This window comes from Saccostrea echinata, unplaced genomic scaffold (genome assembly GCF_033153115.1).
Source record: "Saccostrea echinata isolate AGI-Se365-2 ecotype Australia unplaced genomic scaffold, CSIRO_AGI_Sech_v1 ptg000009l, whole genome shotgun sequence".
NCBI lineage: Eukaryota > Metazoa > Mollusca > Bivalvia > Ostreida > Ostreidae > Saccostrea > Saccostrea echinata.
Window position 1 is genome coordinate 52,525,376 of NW_026889758.1, and position 9,203 is coordinate 52,534,578.

The following is a 9,203-nucleotide window of genomic DNA, read 5'->3' on the forward strand; positions in this document are numbered from 1 at the left end:
GTTGCCATGGTTACTAAAAATAGAAATTTCCTTGAAATACCTTCAAAATGCTACCCCCACAGTTTTGGTCTGATTTTAGTATTACTTAGCACACAAGTAAACTACACTAAGATACATAATTCTCTGTACCAGTTTCGGATTTCGATGAACAGTATTGCCATGGTTACTAAAAATAGAAATTTTCTTTAAAAACTTTCAAAACACTACTCCTCCTACACTTTTTGTCTGATTTCAGTATAATGTGGCATACAAGTAGACTACAGAGATACATAATTGGTGTTATTGTTTTTTGATTTTGTTGAATGATGTTGCCATGGTTACTTAAATGAAAATTTTTGTAAAATTGTTTTAAAAGGCTACTCCTCCTACAGTTTTATGCCACAAAAGAGACTAAATCAAGGATTATTATTCTATTGATTGCTGTTGCAAAGTTTCAAGTCCAAGTGCTACTTTTATCTTCCTTTATAAATACAACTAGTAGAGCTACAGTCTCGTCAGAGACTTCTGGTTCCAATTGTCGTTTATGTCCTTGGCATATCCAACAAAATAGACGGTGATTCCTTATATTTACATTTTATGTGAAATAAAAATGTAAATATAAATTTAAAAATTCCGTCTAATAGATATGAAAATTCAAATACATGAGGCATTCTATTTCAGTAGTCCCGCTGCACTTGGCGAACATTTTTAGTTGTAATTATTGAGAAATCAACGCTCCTAATTTTCAAGGAGTTATCACGGAGAAAATAGTTAGAAATGTAAATTATAATTGAAGGGTCATATAACAAACACGATTTAAATATATCTTAATTGCTATGATTATGGTGTGGTTAGCGTGTCAGTCTCAAGACATCAAACTGATAATCAAGATTTTTTTCGCTCGAGCTCAAATCGGAAGAAATCCTTTAAGTAATAATGTTAATTTTTTACCATAGAATAATTTTTGCCAAAAGAGTTTTTGTACAGAAAAGTTTTCATACCTTTCAATAATTATATCCGCACTTTCTAAAGAAAATTTGGGTATATTGTTATTACTCTGGATCATCCGTCCGTCAGTCTGTTGCACTTTCTTCTTCCTCAAACACCTCTTTTAATAAGTCACCTGAGTCACTCAGGAGACCTGTTGCTATCTTTTTTTTTACCGTCGTCCGTCGCAATCGTGCATCTTGTGTTAACATTTGAACATTTTCAGTTTCTTCTCTGGAACATTTGAACCAATTTCAACCATTTTTATATGATATTTACGGGTGAAGGGGAATAAAATTTATGAATTTCATATCCCCCGGTGTCTGAGGGGTCAGGCTAAAATCATCAAAACTAATGCAATCTTTAACTATCTTCTTCTTTACTCCCGCGTGGCACAGTGGTTAAAGCGTCTACTCTAGAGTCGCGAATTTTAAAGGAGTTGATCCTTACGTCGCGGGTTCGAATCCCACTGTGGGACGTGCAGACCGGTCCTTCGGATGAGACCGTATAAACCGAGGTCCCGTGTCGCAGTAGGTGCTGGCACGAAAAAGACCCCTCACTGCTCAATGGCCGTAAGTGCCGAGTATAGGACAAAATTTGCAGGATATTGTAGGATTCGTGACTAGTTACATTAAATGAAACATCGGGGATTAATTTTTGGAAGATCGTCCTCCTAACAATCACAAAAGATTTGCTCTGGAGTTGGGCCATTTGAAAACGACGGACTTGAAAAATATATTCTCATTGGTTAGTTTATAATTATCCATTACGTCATGTGTAACCACCAACCCAACTTTTAAATAGCAACTTATGTCAAGGGTTTGTGTGAAGTTTTGAGTTCACAAAACCTTGACATTGTGAGGATGCAGGGGCCGAATGGGGATCGAAAAACGATGTTTTTCCTTAACACCTCTTACAATTTATGCAGTAGCTAAATCATCTTTTGGACGATGATTGGTTGTGTCCTGTAGATGTGCAATAAGGTTTCGGAATTTCAGAGACATATAAAAACCATATATGTCTCTGAAATTCCGAAACCTTATTGTCGTTTATCGACCCTCATTTGACCTCAGCGGTGAAAATGAAAATTCCCAGAGACATATAAAATTTTTATATGTCTCTGGGAATTTTCATTTTCACCGCTGGGGTCAAATGAGGGTCGATAAACGACAATTTTTCTACAAAAAAATCCTGCTTCCCAGAACTCTTACAACTTACGCAATAGTAGTTTCGGAATTTTCATTTTAACCTTGTGGACTAAATGGAGGTCGAAAACGGATTTTTAAAGAAATACAACCCTGATTCCCAAAACTCCTCTTACAATTTACGCAGTAGCCACATCGATTGGTGGTGTCCTATAGATGTGCAATACGGTTTCGGAATTTTCATTTTCGTCCTAGGGGACAAATGGAGGTCGAAAACGACGTTTTGTTATTTTAAAAAACTTCTCTAGCATTTTAAGCAATAGCAAAATCATCTTTTAAAAGATGATTGCTTATTAAATTCTGTAATTTCAGACTGGTAATGAATTTATTAAATAATTTTTTTAAATAAGAGGCTCATGGGCCACTGACTCACCTGAGCATCTTATATATATCATAGATACATATATTCTGTAAACTATGGAATTATGTTGCTTCTTCCCTGGTTACCGAAAATGAAGGAGAGCATAATTAAAGGCAAACACCCATGTGAGGGCATAACTGTCCTCTGACATTATTTAGTTAGAACTTTGCTATAATGAATATTTAGTTCACAAATTTAAATTTGATGCTGATACATTTAAAGCTATAGGCATTTCACATGCCTTGTTCGTCCGTCTTCTTTTAATAAAAGTGTAATGCTCACATAAAGCTAATGCTATGTGAAGAAAACCCCAATTGATCATTCAGTCCAGGAATCACAGGCACTTCTTTCGTGTACGGGGCACCCCTACTTATTTTTACCACAAGGTACCTAACTCAATTTCAGGCACCCCCGCTTCAAGCTCGTATTTTGTTCATTTATCAATCATTAACCTATTTTAAAATTATATCGTTCGCTTCGAGAGACTTTTTTCTTGTCAAATAAATCCTTTCGGATGTCTCTGGTCGAGCCTCTTTTTTTGTATACCACTCACGTATTACGTTCAGACGACCAAACGCGCCTCTAATTTTGAAGAGTTCACTAATGGAAATATAACATAATTACGTTCTATTTCCACTATGGAAGAGTTATACTTCTTAGTTAGCCTGGTTCCCGAGGCCTTCCGATGTGCGCTATGACGTCACAGCCTACTCCACTGCGTTACGATATCCGGTGAAGCATGAAGCGGTTCGAGGACTTATGTACTAAGGCTAACTTCTTAGTGCGCTCTTTTGTGAAAAAGTCGGAAAATGTACAAATCTCGCGGGATTTCTGGGACAAACGTAACATAAACATGTAAACAATATGTTGAATGTCGATGAACAGTTCCTAAGAAAATGCAAATGAAATATTTTAATGTTGTGGACTTTATATACATCAAGAGTAGGAATGACAACGATATCAATTTATATCTATTGTTGATCGTACGTATCTATTTATCGTATGATACATCTAAATACAATACACATGCCTCGGAAATGTCGTATTTTTTATCAATGAATGATAAATGTAAGGTTCTCGCTCTCTTACATATGTCTTTTAGTTCTTCTATTCTTTAATTGGAATGACAAATACATTTAACATTTAAAATTGGATTGAGATTGGCATGTTTTATATTATCCGCAACGCCATGCTGTCCCAGTCAGACGACAAAATGCGCCTCTAATTTTGAAGAGTTCACTAATGGAAATACAACGTAACCTTGATACTTATCAAGACTTTAGATGGGATACAAATTTCCGGTTGGAGTTATAAATGAAGGATAAAACCAGAGACCTCGGAATGGAATACTCGGAGGTCTCTGGTTTTATCCTACCCCACCCGGAAGTTGTATCCCAAGTGCCTGTGGAGAGGTTGCTTACAATTTATTTTTCTTCCAAAATTCAAATATTTAAATTTGCTCAAATAGTTGCCTTTCTCACTGGAAAAGTTATATCTATTTAGTTTAACAACTCCAGGTTTTACCAAGCTACATACTTTGGTGAAAAGTAAAAGTGGGGGGAAAAAAATAGAGGTACTGTGAGCACTGAGCTCACAAAATTTTAACCCCCCCCCCCCCGCCCCCTGCTTCCCATCCGGATTATAATGGCAAAGTCCATGTTTTGCTATGGGAAACGCGAAATAAGTGTCAGATCAAAAAAGTAAAATAAAAGGTGCACAATGGCACTATGTAATAAAGAATCTGTGAAAGTATCATTAAATTTTATTCAGTGATATAGGAGGAGTTGCGGATAAGAGATGGGTACCCCTCAGTATTATAGAAAGAATGGCAGTGTCCATGTTTTTGGGAAACCCGAAATATGTATCCGATCCGATCAGGAAAAAGACAAAGGCACTATGTAACAAAGATTCTGTGAAAGTCTCATTAAATTTCAAACAGTGGTATAAGAGGAGTTGCGGATGAGATGGGTACCCCAAAGCGTAAGGGACGGACATACAACTAGACGGACGGACACCCCCATCACTATATACCCCCCCTGCTTTTCAAGCGGGGGTATAATAATATTACAGTTCAATTTAAATTTTGAGAAATTTTAGAAATGTGTTCCTGTAAAGTATCTGGGAACATATTTAACGGTCTATTTTCAATTTTACAATATTAAAATTTCTAAATTAGATTTCCATTAAAAGAAATATTGAACAAGAAGCCCATGGGTAACAGCGCTCACCTGAGTCAATATGGCCCTGCTGCTCCTCATCAGCAGATTTCTTCTCCTATTTATTCATATGTATAGCTTTCATCGTCTGTTCTAGGCATACCCTACCCTCAGGCGCCATGTTCTGAATGAAATTGAATCTTAACTTTCTGAGGATGCTTCTATATTCATATAACTAATCATGGCTTTGCTAGTCTTGTAAACGGAATTTTAAAGATGTCTGCCACCCTGCCCTGGAAGAGGGTCGTGATTCGAACAAACTTGAATCAACACTATCTGAGGATGCTTCCATATCAATACGACTAATCATGGTTTTGTTGTTCTTGAGAAGATTTTTAAAGATATTTCCTATATATGTTCTTTTGTAAAACTTTAATACCCCATTATGGCCCCACCCTACTACTGGAGGATGTCTTGAACAAACTTAAATCTTCCATATCAATATGACTAATCATGGCATTCCTGTTCTTGAGAAGATTTTTAAAGACTTTTCCTATATATTCCTATGTAAAACTTTGATCCCCCATTGTGGCCCAACCCTACCTCCAGGGGTCATGACTTGAACAAACTTGAATCTACACTACCTGAGGATGATTCCATATCAATATGACTAATTGTGGCTGTGTTGTTCTTGAGAAGAAGTTTTTTAAAGAATTTTCCTATATATTCCTATGTAAAACTTAGATCCTCCATTGTGGCCCCACCCTACCCCCGGGGGGCATGATTTGAACAACCTTGAATCTACACTACCTCACAATGATTCAACATAAGTTTCATATTTCCAAGCACAGTGGTTCTTGATAAGATTTTTAAATGATGCCATTAATTTTTCAAGAATTCATAATTATCTCCCTTGCAAGAAGGCATGACCCTTCATTTGAACAAACTTGAATCCCCTTTACCCAAGGATACTTTGTGGCAAGTTTGGTTGAAATTGGCCAAGTGGTTCTTGAGAAGAAGATGAAAATGTGAAAAGTTTATGACAACGATAGACAACGGACAAATTTTGATCAGAAAAGCTCACTTGAGCCTTCGGCTCAGGTGAGCTAAAAAAGGCAAAATTAAATCTTCTGTGCGGGAGATAAGAAAATTTGTTTGTGGTATATATTTTTGGTCGGCTGACCACAGCAGGACAGAGTAAAAGGTAATGCACTGTGGAAAATGTAACATTAATGCATCAAAATACTTTGTCAAATTGTAATATATCTGTTTATCTTAATATTACGATAAAATAGTATCACTTCACATAAATATTAAACAACTAATTTGGCATAGTTAAATTGAAATGCATGAAAGTTTCAGTAGTTTGGAAGAATTGCCGAAACAAACCTGCATAGAATTAGGGACTAGCACCTGATCAGAGTCCCCTTACAAAAATTCTTCAAGTTTGTTCAAATCATGACCCCCCGGTGTAGGGTGGGGCCACAATGGACGATCAAAGTTTTACATACGTAGGAATACATTGGAAAAATCTTCTTCACCAGAACCACTGGGCCAAGAAGGATGAAACTTATGTGGAAACATCTTCAGATAGTGTAGATTCAAATTTGTTCAAATCATGATCCCCAGGGGTAGGGTGGGGCCACAATGGACAATTTTTACATTGGAATACATAGGATAAACCTTGAAAAAATTCTTTTCTCAAGATCAGCAAAGCCATGACTGATTATATTTACATGGAAGCATCCTCAGATAGTATAGATTCAAGTTTGTTCAAATCATGACTCTGGGGGTAGGATGGGGCCACAATGGACGATCAAAGATTTATATATAAATACAAAGGAAAAATTTTGAACAATCTTTTCTCGACAATAGCAAAACCATGATTTGTCTTATTTATATATATAGAAGCATCATTGGATAATGTTAATTAAAATGTTGAAATCATGACCCCCTGGGGTAGGGAGGGGACACAATAGGTGATAAAAGTTTTAGTTAGGGATATATAGGAAAGATCATTTAAAAATCTTCTTCTCAAGAACAACAAAGCCATGATTAGTCATTTCAATACAGAAGCATCTTTAGGAACTGTAGATCACTAAATTTTCGCGACACCTTATTTTCGCAAGATAGTCATTGACTCTTAACCACATATTGTGGTTATTGCTCTATATAATCTTAAGGAATACTAATATACACGAGAATGAAATTTTCTTCTTCTATCAGTTTATTTTATGCTCTATGGATCCTCTATGGATTGTTTTTTATACTCAGGTGACCATTAAGGCCCTAGGGCCTCTTGTTTCCTATCTAATTTTACTGTATATAAAACTTTGATCGCTCATTGTGGTCCCACCCTAGCCCTGGGGGTCATGATTTGAACAAACTTGAATCTACACTACCTGAGGATGCTTGCGTATAAATATGTTCTTGAGAAAAAGATTTTTCCTATGTATTCCTATGTAAAACTTTGATCACCCATTGTGGCCCCACCCTACCCATGGGGGTCATGACTTGAACAAACTTGAATCTACACTACCTGAGGATGCTTGCATATAGATATGACCAATCATGGCTTTGAGAAGAAGATTTTTTTCCTATGTATTCTTATGTAAAACTTTGATCCCCCATTGTCGCCCCACTCTACCCCCAGGGGTCATGATTTGAACAAACTTGAATCTACACACCTCACAATGATTCGACAAAAGTTTCATATTTTCTAGCTCAGTGGTTCTTGAAAAGATTTTTAAATGATGCCATTAATTTTTCAAGAATTCATAATTATCTCCCTTGGAAGAAGGCATGACCCTTCATTTGAACAAACTAGAATCCCCTTTACCCAAGGATACTCTGTGGCAAGTTTGGTTGAAATTGGCCAAGTGGTTCTTGAGAAGAAGTTGAAAATGTGAAAATTTTATGCACGACGCACACCCGCATGATGACGGAGGAAAACAGATAGCAAATAGGTCACCTGAGTGACTCAGGTGACCTAAAAATCTTCTTCTCAAGGACAGCAAAGCCATGATTACGGTATATGGTTCATATATATATATATATATATATATATATATATATATATATATATATATATATATATGGTTCATATATATATATATATATATATATATATATATATATATATATATATATATATATATATATATATATATATATATATAAATTAATAAATTTTGCAAATAAACTCCGAAACGGGTGCACCAGGGTTTTACCAACTCCTCTGTGAATACACTAGATACAAGCTGATGTCCGTAAACTATATTTAGATTTCACTCGCATGGTAAGTATCTTACATTAAATTAAAAGTCTACTTTCATTTTCTATAAACAGCCATGAAATAGCAAAAACGTGAGTACGGTGGCGGTTCCGTTTGGCGGATCTAAGTTACTGGCAATCTGATAATGAAACTGACAACAAACAATCGTTTATTTATTTCATAAAACGTCATCACTGAATTATTCAATCAAAACTTGATTTAAATGATATAAAAGAAATAAGTTGTGATAACCGATTAAAAGGGGAAATGTGCAAATTATTTTTATCATTCACCGATCTTAATATTGACGGAAACTTCTAGAACATCATATAGCTAAAGAGAAAAAGGAGGTGATGATAGCTGCATGGACATAAAAAAGCTGTTGTGTGAATGGTCATTGAAATAATGGAAAATCATTGATAACACTGTAGATTGTGAATATATTTATATATGGAATGACTAATAGTATGTTTTCCTTATAAATTTATCGGTAAAATTTGTATATTCCTCACTGAGAGTATCGTGGCAACGAACCCGAAGTACAATTTTGTACTTCGCAATAAACTTCCGTACATAAAATAAAAAGAGAAAATTAATGAATAAGGTATTGTTCAAATATAATTAAAGTTTTTCAAATTTTGTGCTTTAATCAATACATTTCAGTTTTTTTTTCTTTTTTTGTCTTCCTGAATACAGTCTTTTGTATCAAATACTCGGGCGTTAAAAGCTAACGTTTACCCCCCCCCCCCCCCCCAAAAAAAAAAAAATCAAGTTATCATTAAATGTGCATATTCGCTGCTTTTATCCTTGACGGCACCTGAAGTGCAATATCCATAACAAAGTATAACAGGTTTCACAATAAACGTCAATTTATGAAATTATTATTTTTCAAGTTTTTACAAGGGGAGGGGGATGGAGAAGTAGATTTTCTTCTGCTCAAAAACTAAATGCTGGATTTTGAACAAAGTACGCGTGTTTCTTCCTGCTATAAGCCTGTACGCTGTCAGTAGAAACTACAATATAATGAATTTTTCTGTCGGTAGTTGTATAAATTCAATTACTTGCGCGGGATTTCATCTAATATATATATATATATCTGTCTACAATCATATTTATGCTTGCCCATCTCTACTTCACTAAGAAGGTGCTGAGGAGATGAAAAGTGTTTTGAGGCTGGAAGCATGAATTAAACATAGAAAAAAAAAATAAAATTGTTTCACCAATTCATGATTTATCGTAGT